The sequence below is a fragment of the Aedes aegypti genome, chromosome 2, assembly GCF_002204515.2.
Source record: "Aedes aegypti strain LVP_AGWG chromosome 2, AaegL5.0 Primary Assembly, whole genome shotgun sequence".
Taxonomy (NCBI): domain Eukaryota; kingdom Metazoa; phylum Arthropoda; class Insecta; order Diptera; family Culicidae; genus Aedes; species Aedes aegypti.
In genome coordinates this window covers 284,096,391-284,110,063 of record NC_035108.1, presented here as the reverse complement: position 1 = coordinate 284,110,063, position 13,673 = coordinate 284,096,391, and the positions used below count along the sequence as shown (strand labels likewise).

Below are 13,673 nucleotides of genomic sequence, written 5' to 3'. Positions count from 1 at the left end.
GTCGAATCAAAATGAAAATTCCAGTTTGAAACGTCGTAACTTGTAAGATTGTTTTAAACAAAACTATGACTTTGTTACAACAAATTTATAATTAAGAACAACCAAATTTCTAGGTTGAAAAACAACAAACATTTTGGTTGTTTCAAACTAGCTTGATTTTTCTACGTGATGTAGCGGACCCCCAACGAGCGAATCTCCACTGTAGTAGTAGGCTTAAATTTTCGCGAAAATCACGTGGCTTTCCCAGTACAGTAGTTCACAAACGTGAATCTCATCAAGTAGCCTATGTTGGGTGCACGAATTTTCTAAATCATGAGTGTCATTGAAGGCTCTAAATGCGGGAAATGCAGCGGGAAATAGAACATTTTTCTACAGTAATTCTGGGTTGCCCTTAGCAACGGGTGTTTTGCTATTTTCAAGGCATTTTGCCTACAGTAGCGATGGGCGTGAGTTTCACTGGCTTCGTTTACTGTGATTGGCTTTGCTTGGCTACTGTAGAGTGAATTTCAGATTTTTTCCCAACCCTGCTTGTAATAGCAGGAAGAGGGCTTTACAAAGAAATCACAATAAAATTTTGAAGGTGATTCAGAACCTCCCACAGTAGCCCAAAGCTGACCAAAAGTGAAAAAAATTAATAAAAATTAATAAGTTTACAAATTTCATCAAGGATATTTTTCTTTGATTTCTTTAGAATTTAATAATAATTCTTCAAATACGACGCCAACGATGAGTAGTACTATACAAATCTCGCCCAGCAAGTTCATCGTTCATTTCATAGGGTAAATACCACTGCACACCTTGTTTCTGTAGCCTATCTTACTCAGTTTTTTCTCAGCTTTTCGATGGTGATCTCAGAACTCAAAACGAGCGGTGTGAGAATGACAAAAAACAGGATTTCTGTCGAAATTTAAGATGGCGGATAAATTCAATGAAAGCTACATCCTTCTTCTATCTATACGATACCACAAAGTTTGTTTTGTGTTGAAAGGGAAATATGAGACATATCACGTAAAAAAATACGTAAGAATTGGCTTTTTCGCAACCTGTTTAGATGGATTTGAGAAACCCGAAATGTCTACACTCTAGTTTAAGCATAAACTAGCAATCAGTGACGTTTAGTTAGTGATTTCAGCGAGAATGACTCAAACAAGAGAACTAGAACTTTTCCATACAAAATAGTCTTTGGTAAGTTGAATCTCAATTGTTTATGGAGTAATTTGGAATAGCATTTTTGAATAATTTTAAACATTTACGATTTCGCACTGACGATTTTACTATAGCAAATTAGGTTAATGAAGAATCATAAACGAATTATATGTAAACATCTGAAAGATATATCTATTTTTATTCATTTACTTGTTTTTAATTGTCGGATATATGTTGGATATCGATAATGTCATATTCGATGTATCGCCGATATCTTTATAATTTAATCAATTTGATTTCGCTGATGCCGATAAATATTCATTATGTACAACTCTTTCGAAGTTCTTTTTTGAAATATATTGTTAGGGACTTTTGATAATTAGTTTGCAAGTAATTACAGAATCATGATCGGGTTTTCAAAATCTCTAGGAAATTTATCGAATTTCTAAATTTAAATCCAGCATTGATCCAATTTTTCTCTCACCGTTCCATATCCAAATTTTAACATTTTTTTAACACAATTAAAGTTAGTATGAATGTGCATTACAAAGGAAAGAAAGAATTCTGATAATTTGTTTAGATTTCAAATGGGAACTGAAAAACGTGCTGACAAAATCAGACCATCCATATAGCTATTTTATGTTTAGACACTCCCTACGTTCCAGCAATACACTGCCCAATCACTATGGAATCTTGAGATAAGTCTATTTCAAGGCTCAACTCATCTACCGCCGATAGATCTACGTCTGTGGTTCTACCTTGCAATACATTGAATTAAAGAGCTCTGCTCAGGCCGCAAATCGCTCATAATCTTTATTGATAATCAATTAAACCACCGGATTACAAAGGCACATTTCAGAACCATCGGGAGACCACAGAGCAACAGCATCAACATCCCGCGCGACTCACAGTAGCAGTAGATGATTCGAAACGACCGAAACAGAATACGAAAGGGAAAAATAGCTATAGCTTCCTGCTGAGGGCTTGTCATAATGCAAAACCACATCGCAACAACCAAACCTGAAAAACCACAAAATCGAGCTCATCAAAGCTGGAGGGAAACTCTTGAAAGTGAATCCGTCATGTACCTTACCCATATATTCCCACACAAACACTCCGACATGCACCCCGTTCCAGTTCCGTTGATGTCATCAGCTGTAGAGATTCTTGCTTCCTCTGCGAGGTTCCCGAAGAGCAGCAATGGCAGCAACAAACGGCGGATAGAATTTCAGCTTCTCTACCGGTGCATGGCACAGTACGGGATCCGTCCATCCGTCGCCGTCTACAATTCAGGGTTCACTGCGTGCCGATTGCAATCAGCTATCGCTATGGGTTCAACAAATTTTCGGCAATTTTTCGTAATCATAATTTTGCCGATTACCGCACTGTTGCTACTGCCGTCGTCGTATTCCCGTCAGCCGGAGAGACGTCGAAATCGGATCCATTCAACAGAAGGTTTTGCGTGATTGCTGCCGAGAGAGATCGAACCTTTTGATATTAGATGGTGAGTACCTTCTGTTTACATCAAAGTGAAATATGCTCTGTGTCTCCTTTCCGTTCCCGTTAGATGTTTTTAGGATTGTCTAGGATAGTTGAAACGGAGCATAAAACTTGAACTTTCCTATCAATTTAAGCCATCTTCGTCGGTGATGCGTGACTGCAGGAGAGTTTTCTTTTTATTTGATTAGCTACTGTGATTCCGCCATTAGGGTCGAGTGCTGCACTACTGCAATGTACATATAAATCGGACAAGAATTGATTGAAGGATAATTATAATGATTAGGTAGAAACTGCAGTATTATAGTTGAAACAAAGACGATTGGTAAAAATACTCAATTCTACTCCCGCACGCAGTGAATAGCGTATGATGTATGATAATTTATAAATTACATTAAGGTGATGAGCTAATTCTCGTCGTATTGAGCTTTGATAACGAGAACTTTTTATTTTGTCTGGTTTTGCAATGAATGATGCTGATACGAAACGATGCCAAACAATTCTTTCGCTAGATAGCTTTCACATTGCGGAATAATATTTCGATATATGTTGTTAATTTTTTGTGATTTACGAAATGAAAGTTTCACTTGCCGTAGCCTATTCCCGTCGTATCTATTAATATTATCTATTATTATTACTGGCACAACCATTTTCAATTCTCACAACCAACGGTTCACTGTGATATTGTCTTAGTATATGAGATTCAAATAGCAATTCACAACATTCGCCCGGCAGAATTATTAGCTAAAAAGAAAATCGATGAAGATAAATCGATCTTCTCAGTTACGCCTTTATGATACTGAACGCGAGATATGCACATTTGTGGTCGTTGTAGTAATTCCCTAATATTGAGAAAATCATAAAATTTTGACTGCGTGTGTCTTGAATTATGATTGACGAAGGTGTTCCATAATGTACTTTAATAGTTTCCATAATGTACTATAATATTTTCATAATGTACATAATATACTTCGCCTTGAAATCGATGAAAAGGTGATGCGTTGGGCAAGCATGGGAAAATTCACTCACTCACCCGAACGTCACCGATAAAAAAAATAGCAAAAAAATTGCTGCTACCGAGCATTCAGTGATAGCTGAATCGTACTGGGTGGAGTGTAGCATGAAAGCGTCAAAACCGATTGTGTAAGCGCAAGAATCAGAAGGAACACGAATGGAAGTGAATACCAATACACTTGTATCTGTGAGGCACGAGTGAAAGCATCAAGCATCCATTCGCCGAATGCATTGAACTGAGTGAGCAGATTCCCACTCACTGAATCATTCCGTGGTGTGGATTGCCAGTTAGTGAACACTCATCAGCACTCAAATCTGAATGCCACTCCAACGGAATCAGAATGTAAACAATCATTCGGTATACACTCGGTTGCCTTCGGCTTTTAGAATCGGTAGCGACTCAATCAGTTGCCGTTTTTTGTTTCGCTTGGTGCTCGCCAAAAACGCAAAATGGGCACTGGAAATTGAAACGTTCGGCTTGGTTGGAGAAACGGCTTTCTCGCTCCCGACTGTGCGTGGAAGAGAGTGAGGGAAACACAAAAACTGAGTGAGTGTTTCCCATGCTTGGCGTTGGGACCTGGTATTCATAACATTGTTTGAGGATTTGCCGTACAGTAAAGATCAGGTCCGTTGTCGATCGGCCGTCAACGAATCCGGCTTGATAACTTCCTACGAACTCGTTTACTACAGGTGACAGACGACGGAAGGTGATCTGGGAAAATACTTTGTAGGCCGCGTTTAGAATGGTGATCGCTCGGAAGTTCTCACAATCTCACTTTTCGTCTTTCTTGTCCTTCCTTCCACTCCTCCAGTACCTGTTCTGTTTCCCAGATTGTGCCTATCAGCCGGTGCAGACAAATAGCCAGCCTTTCCGGGTCCATCTTTATGAGTTCAGCTCCGATACAATCCTTACCAGCAGCTTTATTGTTCTCGAGCTAGTGAATGGCATCCTTAACTTCCATCAAAGTGGGAACTGGTTGGTTTCCATCCTCCGCAGTACTGCAAAGGCATTTCCTCCGTTGTCCCGTTCTTCATTGCCAGTGCTTTCAGCGCCATTCAGGTGCTCGTCGAAGTGCTGCTTCCACCTTTCGATCACCTCACGCTCGTCCGTCAAAATGCTCCCATCCTTATTCCTGCACATCTCGGCTCGCGGCACGAAGCCGTTGCGGGATGCGTTGAGCTTCTGATAGAACTTACGTGTTTCTTGTGACCTGCACAATTGTTCCATCTCCTCGCACTTCGTCACAGGCAGCGTCTTTTCTCCCGAAAGAGGCGGGTCTGCTATTGCCGGTTCCGTCCATAACGCTCCACGTTCTGTCGGGTCCCTTGCTGCAGCATGACCACTTCTTCTTTCTTTCTGGCGTTACGTCCCCACTGGGACAGAGCCTGCTTCTCAGCTTAGTGTTCCTATGAGCACTACCACAGTTATTAACTGAGAGCTTACTATGCCAATGACCATTTTTGCATGTGTATATCGTGTGGCAGGTACCAAGATACTCTATGCCCTGTAGAGTTTTCAATTTTCCCGGGAATTGACTTCCCGGGAAACGGGAAATAAAATTATCATTTCCCGGGAATTCCCGGGATCCCGGGAAATTCTAAAAACGTAAAAGTTATACTAATTTGATTTAGTTTTTTTAAATAATGTCTTATTTTATGTGTGTTTTATTTTAACCCATTGCAGTTGCACGATTGGTTTTCTCTTGTTATGAGTAATTTATTTATGTTCCTTCAAAAATATTTGCTTCGTTTTTTGCTAGGCTTTTCAACAAAAAAGTTTATAAAATTAAGCAAAATTATATGTGTAGGTATCGTATGAAGTTCAAATAATATTTACCAACATTTAAAAAATCTTTACAAAACTAAAATAAAAAACAAACAAGTAGAAACCTTGCAAACTTTATAATTCTACTCAAATCGTGAAATAGATTATTCTAAAATTTCTTTATATTGTATTGCCAACTAGTTGTCCCGGTAAACGTTATATTGTCAACCAGTAGGCAGTGAAGTAAGCCATGTAGAAATCACCTATAAAATGTCAGTGTAATACATCCCGTTTTCTTCCATTTTTTCGGTTGGTTTTCACCAATATTTTAACTCACAAACACATCGTACCTCTTCTAGTGAGGACATTGTTTGGTATGATATGAAAAGTAAATTGTGCGATAGTTTTTAACTGAATATACATGGTCTATTCTGTATTTAAATAGAGCTTCCCGGGAACTACAGAAATCCCGGGAAATACGGGAATCCCGGGAAACAGAAAATCATTTCCCGGGAATCGGGAATCCCGGGAAATCTCAATTCCTGGGAAATGTTCCCGGGATTGAAAACTCTAATGCCCTGGGAAGTCGAGAAAATGTCCAACCCGAAAAGATCCTCGACCGGTGGGATTCGAACCCACGACCCTCAGCTTGGTCTTGCTGAATAGCTGCGCGTTTGCCGCTACGGCTATCTGGGCCCCACCCACGCTGCATTTTTCTCCTCCATAATCTGCCTACATTCCTCGTCGAAACAATCGTTCCGTTGACTCCGTCCCACGTACACGACGTTGCTCTCAGCTGCATTGTTGATGGCTGCCTTCACTGTTCTCCAGCAGTCCTCAAAGAGGGGCTTAATCCAGCTCACCCTCTTCCGGTAATGCAGCCTCGAGGTGCCGCAGTTGCTTGAGCCGCTCTAGGTCATACTGATGCGACCGTCGGTACCGTACGTTGTTAACGACGGAGAGTTTTGGGCGCAGTTTAACCATCACCAGATAGTGGTCAGAGTCGATGTTAGCGCCACGATAGGACCTAACCTAACAGGACCTGACGTCGATAATGTCGGAGAACTGCCGTTTATCAATCAGAACGTGATCGATTTGTGATTTTGTCTGCTGTGGTGATCTCCAGGTGTATCGGTATGCAGTGCCGGATTTGGGCGTAGGGGGTTCCGGGTCAGATCTCTTGACGGGGGCCCTTGGTACAAAATTAACGAGAAACGTTTAGCAAAGGAAATTTTAATTTTCAATTCTGTAGATTAGGATAAAAAATATGGTAAATTCTAACCTCTTAGTAAAAATTGCAATATCTAAACAAATTTTGTGGACTTGGGTCTAAATTATAGTAATCTATAAACTTCATGTTCTGCCTAAACCAGCAGATTATAATAATCGAACGTAAAATTTCGAATTTTCGGTAGAATTTCAGATGTTTTTGATAGAATAGTAGTTTCAGTACCCTGATAATAAAACCAAGAAAATGTATGAATTACCGAGTATCTTCGTTTTTTCGAGATCATCTCAGGACATAGAGCAATGTAATTTTAATGGCATATTTACAGAAAGCTGTGACTGTTTGCTGTATATTAATCCGAGAAGAATTTTAAAGTTTTTGATGTGTTTTTAATCAGTGAAAAGATGAAATTCCATTTAAACTGAATAATTAGGTTAAAAATTTGTATTGAATGTACTACTACTTGTTTATAACATAACATAATCTCATATATGATAATTATCATAATATCTTTGTTAGAAGTGATCTTCTTCGAATACAGGCTTTTAGACCTACAATCGTAACCAGTGATCTTTCGAAGATTTATTTATAAGACTCATGCTCAAATAGGCGCATCAAAACTGTCTGTTGATAATAAGGCCTTCATTCAAATCAATCAATCAAAATAAAATGGTCTCTAAAGTAACTTTGTTCCTTATTCTGTTTGCAGTTAATCCTGCTGCCAAATTCTTAAGGTTTTATTTCATAGGTTCTTCAGAAAATTTTCGGGAGCTCCTTCAGAGATTCCTCTCCAGATTCTATTGACCAATTCTCCAAGGAAATCTTTCAGCGGCGTTTCAAGGGATGTTTACAGGAATTACATAAGAATTTGCTATAGTGAATCATCAGAGTGTTCAACACTCTGATGATTTGGTTGCATAAGGATTATGGGGAAATTCTCAGTAAAACCTCCAGATATTTGTTGACTAACTGTTTCATGCCCTAGTTGTTACTATCGGAGATTTTCCACAGGTTCATGCTGGATTTTTTCCAAAAAAATCCAGGAAGGTTCATTCCAGAAATTTTAAAGAATTTTGTTCAGGGATTTTCCCTGGAAGATCTACAAGAATTTTTATGCCAGTTTCTCCAGTTATCTTTCCTGGTATTTTCGTATGAATTACTTCAATAACTCAACCACATTCACCCAGGAATTGCTGTTGTTCAATCAAGGTTGAGTAAAATCTTATTGGATATTAAGAAAAATTATTTAAGATTTCAAACAAAATAATACTTCTGTAATCATTCCAATAATTCCTCCGATCTCTCCTAGGCAAATTTCTTCAAGAACTCGTATGATAGTTTTCAAAGAATTCCTAAAGGATAGCAGTAAGTAATTTAATTTATTTTTGTTATTTTTCTTGAATTGTATAAAAAATCTCCTTATATCTGATAAATCCATGCCATTTTTATCTTCAAGAAAATGGCATGGATTTTTTTCAGAAAAATCTCTGAAAAAATAACCGGAAAAATCATTTGAAGATTTGGGATATTTTTCAAGATTCCTTAGAAAAGAATGGTTGGTTTCTTGCAAATGTTATAAACGAGAATCTTGTAGGAAGTTTTAGAAAAAAGGAGAGTAAAATCATAAGATAAACTTTTGGATGACTTAAGATTTTCTTGACAAAATTCTGAAAGTTTTTTTGGAAGAATCCCTGATGCAATCCATAAGGTAATTTCTTTAATTATCCTTAGTAGATTTCTTGATTTTCTAAAACGTAACTTTTGGAAAGATTCCATAACTTCCGATTAGGGTTCTTTTTGTTATTATGGTTTCTTATTGATTCCTTTTAGATCACTCTTCGATTCTTGTCTGGTCTCTTTATTTTAGGTGTCCAGTGTTTCTATTTTAGTGCAACTGAAAGGTCATTAGATGATATGTTATATCATCTACATTTGATTTGATATCAACTAAATTTGACCTGCATTCAGATATCACCGAATCTAGAAACTTATGAGCTAAAGTTTCTGGTTTGAACCAATTTTCAACAATTTTGCAAGCATTTTTAGTGTTTCCAACAAGAATTCTTTCAGAAATTCTCCAATATATAATCTAGTGTTTAGGAGCCCAGACATCCGTATGGATAAACACGCAGATATTCAGCTAGACCATGAAAAAATGGTCAATTGGCAAAGTAAGCTCCCAGTTAATAACTGTGGAAGTACTCATAAGAACAGCTAAGAAGTAGCATTTTTCCCGTTTGGGACGTAACGCCAGAAAGAGGAAAAGATGAAAAAATACTCTATTTTATGAATCGTGGGAAATATGATCTAATCATTATCTAAAAATTCATCAAAATATCTTGGAGAAATTTTAACGACCATTTAGCTAAGAATTTCCACAGAGTATACTTTGGGAGTTTTGTAGGAATTGCTCAACAAATCGTCAGCAGCTTCTTCCAGGATCATCATCAGCCATCGCCAGCATCACTACGCTAGTGCTGTATATAACGAGCGAGCTTTGTTTAGGCTGCGTATACTCAATACACGATGTTAGCGGTCTTGGGTTAATCCATGAATTGTTCCAGCGATTTTTTAGGAAATTTTTTATCATTCTCCATGCAATACAGTAATTAGTCAAGAAATACTTCCAACAATGCTGATGGCATCCATGAACATCTATATCTAGCTGAAGAAATTCTGTAGGAATGATGTCACTTCGTGTTGATTCATGGGTAGGACAATCCTTTGAATGTCCTACCCAGGTGTTTTTGTGCGTAGGACTATCCACTATGTCCTATCTGTCCTATCCACTTCCCGCGACACTGATAAACAGTGGTGTTTCGTAGACTTACATATGTATAAGATTTATACCCATACAGGCTCTTCAAAACATGCTCCATGCGTTATGCTCTTGTTACGTCTTTAGATGCGAAGGCCTTCGCTCAAAGAAGTTCATGGATAACCGTAAAAAATCGTTGATTTTGAAACTTGATACGACATATTTCATCGAATTTGTTTGGTTGTGAACCTTATCAATGATTGTCCGAAACGTTCCAAGTAACGCTTGTAGATCTGAAGGTTCAAAGAAGTTCAATGATTACTGGTAAAGTGGAAAATATTTAACTTGGTTTACCATAATTTTATGAGGCTACAGGAGTGTAATCCTTGTCGATTTATCGTAAAGTGTATACTGGTTACGTTTTTTTTTTTCAGAACCTTCGAACGACCTCTGGTTACGCTTGTAGGTATGAACACTATATCTCGAAAACGTGTTTTGGATAAATGTTAAATTATTTCGAATCTCGATAGCAATGGGCAGACCGGGAATTGAACCCAGACACCTTTAGGTTTTGCTCTTTGTAGCCGCGGACTACAGCCATTAGGCTAAGGTAGGCCCATACACGATCTCGCATAGGGAAAGCTCCCCCAGTACCGGACACTAAAACCACTAAATTCATGATTTAAAAAATACTGGTTTTATGTGAGCCTGTTACCCATTTATGATAAATATTATCATTTTTGTAGCGTACAAAAATAAATTTGAAAATATAAATTGACGCTTATATTGAGCGGTTCGGTAATCCAATCAGCATGGTTATTAAATTATTTAACTCATTACGCGTGGTAAAGATGGATAAATTATGGGTGAAATTATGAAAACAAAAACCCCACGTGCAGCGCTGGGATTTGAACCCAGGACTCAGCTTAGTTGGTAAAGCGCTCGTCTAGCATAGAAGAGTCCTGGGTTTAAATCCCAGCCGAGCACGTGGATTTTTTTTCATAATTTCACCCATAATTCATCCATCTTTACCACGCGTAATGAGTTCATTAATTTGAAAATATAATTTATTTGGCATTTCATTTTGATGATGTATTTAAGCATTAAATTGGTCAATCATATAAGGTGGCTCCCAATACTGAACACAATCTGGAAATGGCTCGATTTCTGTAAATGTTTACATCATTGAATGTTTTTACTCCATGAATAGTAGTTCATAGCCAATTTATTTCATTTGCAACGTTCACAAGAACAATTTGAGTTTATATGATGTCCATCAAAAACTTTTTTCATTATGATGAAAACTAGCACATTTAACTATGTTGTTCTTAATGTCCATTCTTCCTTTTTTATTGCCTGTTTGATACCATGATCGACGGAATCCATGAAAAATGAATGTATTTTGAGACACTGGTGCAAAAATTACAAAGATATCATATAACAAATCAAGCTGTCCGAAACTGGAAGACAGGAACAGGAAGTGCTAGACCAAAATTGTAGTTTGTCCAAATTTAGTTTCCATATGGTTCAAAATACATTCATACATTCAAGCTATGATTATATTCGATTCGATTGCATGATTCAAAATGTTTTGCCATTTTCAAAATAATTACTAGCTAGGCTCAAATTTAAGGCTATACGTCAACTTTTCAATTCTTTTCAAACATTTCTTCTTTTTTAAAAAGGTATGCATATTTTAAGAATGTGGTTTTCTACACAAATATTACTCTCCATAATAGCTTTCTTTTCTTCTAATACACCATCTAGATTGGGCCATGATTTCTCAATTTCTCGACTTTGTCCAGTATTGGGTGCTGTCCGGTACTGGGAGATCTCCTTGTGCATGACTGCTGAAAAATGTCTCAAACCCACTCGTGGTTTAGTGTCAGGTATGTACTGTGTCTTTCTGCTACTGTATGTTGATGTCATCAATATTGTGAACACTACTCATATACGTTATCTAGGTTCTCATTGAAGTTATACTTTATGCCATGAAAATTTATCCATGGATATCTTGAAATTATTGACATTTCATTTTGTCTTCAAGTTTTTTTCTGGTTTGAATCATCGTTGTTTTTCAAAAGCTTTTCAATAACGTATCTAATTAATGATTAATTGAAATAGTTAAATTAGCTTTGAAATGAAATCGTTGAGACGATAGTTTCGTGTAGTACCATGCTGCACTTAAAGGCTACCCTTAATATGCTTTAATTTAATCTAGCACAGATCTCTTATTCTCTGCTGTAACAGAACGGCTCTATTTAAAGGTGAGTAGGTTGTCTTTCGGCTCACATGTTTGACACCTATATGTTGAACAACTGCTAAACTCCATACGGCACGAATATGGGGAAAACGACAGGAAAAACTAGCCCCTTATCTTGATGAAATAATAATTTATTTATTCATCGATGTTATCACAATAATACGCTCGTTTCCCCCGACCATCAAACTCCCGTTCTGGCTTTCAGTTCACCTCCTGCTGAATATTTGTGATTTTTTTCTGTTGTTTTCCATTCGGTTGTCCTTCCACTTTATTTCGAAATGCACTGAGTCAACAAAGGGAAATTCCCACGATTCCATCTACTCGCTGTGTTCTGTACATAAACCGAAGGGGAAAAACACAATTAATGACCGATAAAAACTATGTCGTTGGCTTCCGATTGCCAAAATTTGTCTCGTAAGCTTCACCGACAAAAACGCATTCGAATTCACTTTTGGGTTAAGTTTTTGATTGGAATGACGCATATTTCACCCTTAAAGCGCTGCGCTACAATGGAGAAAGTGATCGATTCAATCGAAGAATTGCTCCTATTCAATTGAATTAAGCTCTTCATTTTGCAGAAAGGCGCACAAAAAATATGTCATCCAAATTGGTTGCGCAATTAACCGGAATTAGATTACCGCACACCGATACCGGGAACAATTGAGTACAAAGCTAATGTTTTCGCATCGATTTACAAGATTTTCACAAAGCTTTGCTGGTAAGAGAGAGGGGTGTGACAATAACCCATTGTGAACAGTGTGTGTGTGCCACGAAATGCCTGAGGTGGTTTCAACGAGCAGCGGAAGCAAAGTGCAGGTCAATTTAGTTCATCTCGTTAAGCTATCTATTTTTAAAACGAGACGTAGAAGGGATTTGTGAACAATGGTACCGGCCCTCTGCTATTCTAAGCTAAAAGAAATCAATATGCTTTTCAAACTGAAGATACATGTGAATGGATTGGGATTCGAACTCAACTACCTCTAATTTATATTAGTTTAAGAAAGTTTTCAGGTTATTAAAATAAATGGACTATAATTAAATTTGCAAGGGGTGTAGGAGCATTTCATTTATTTTCATGTCCTCATTCATATAAATGAATCAACAATTTCACGCCACACAACTCGGTTTGTGGCCGCATCTCTCCATCCTTGGTTCTGCCCCACGCTCGCCACCTAGCTCGCTGCGCTCTACGCCTTCTTGTACCAATCGGATCCGATACGAACACCATCTTTGCAGGGTTGCTGACCGAGACTCTTGCAACATGCCCTGCCTATCGTACCCTTCCAGCTTTGGCCACCTTCTGGATACTGGGTTCGCCGTAGAGTTGGGCGAGCTCGTGGTTCATCCTTCGCCGCCACACACCATTTTCCTGCACACCGACAAAGATCGTCCTAAGTAGAGATGGGCAAAATGGTCCAATTATGGGAGCGGGTCGTGAATGACTCACTCACAAAAGTGAATCGACTCTTTTGATCGATACAGTGACTCATTTTGTAATATGAAAAATGAATCATGTATCTCGCATAAGGAACAAAAAATATAACAGTTTTCGAATTAGAACATTTGTCATATAACTAGTTAAACTGTTAACACATGTCTGGTGCATTTTACTGTAATTAATCCAAGTCAAAAATGTTTTCTTTGGTAACTTTTTGAATTCTCCTCCAGAAATTGCGGTGCTAGTGAATCGTGACTCTTTTGAATAGAACCGTGATTCGTTCACTCATTTCCGAGAGTCGACTCTTTTGAATGATTCGTGAGTGAGTCGCCCATCTCTAGTCCTAAGTACCCGACGTTCGAAGATGTTTCGAAGTGCTTGTAGGTTGTCCTCGAGCATCGTCCACGTTCCATACCCTTAGAGGACTACCGGCCTTATGAGCGTTTTGTACATGATATATTTGGTGCGGGTGTGAATGTTTTTCAACCGCAGCTTCTTTTGAGGCCATAGTAGGCCCGACTTCCACTGATGATGCGCCTCCGTATTTTACGGCTAACGTTATTG

At 38.1% G+C, this 13,673-nt stretch overlaps 1 long non-coding RNA gene across 2 annotated transcripts; it reads right to left on the bottom strand.

The window, feature by feature from the left end:
• Window positions 1–1,554: 1,554 nt before the first annotated feature.
• LOC110675683 lies at window positions 1,555–2,862 on the bottom strand. Of its 2 annotated transcripts, none has more exons than XR_002499708.1 (2): window positions 2,235–2,862; window positions 1,555–2,166 (listed from the first exon to the last, which is right to left on the bottom strand). It is a non-coding gene; the product is annotated as an uncharacterized LOC110675683 (long non-coding RNA). The 2 variants fall into 2 exon arrangements; XR_002499709.1 differs by having other exon boundaries at window positions 2,240–2,862.
• Window positions 2,863–13,673: the final 10,811 nt, after the last annotated feature.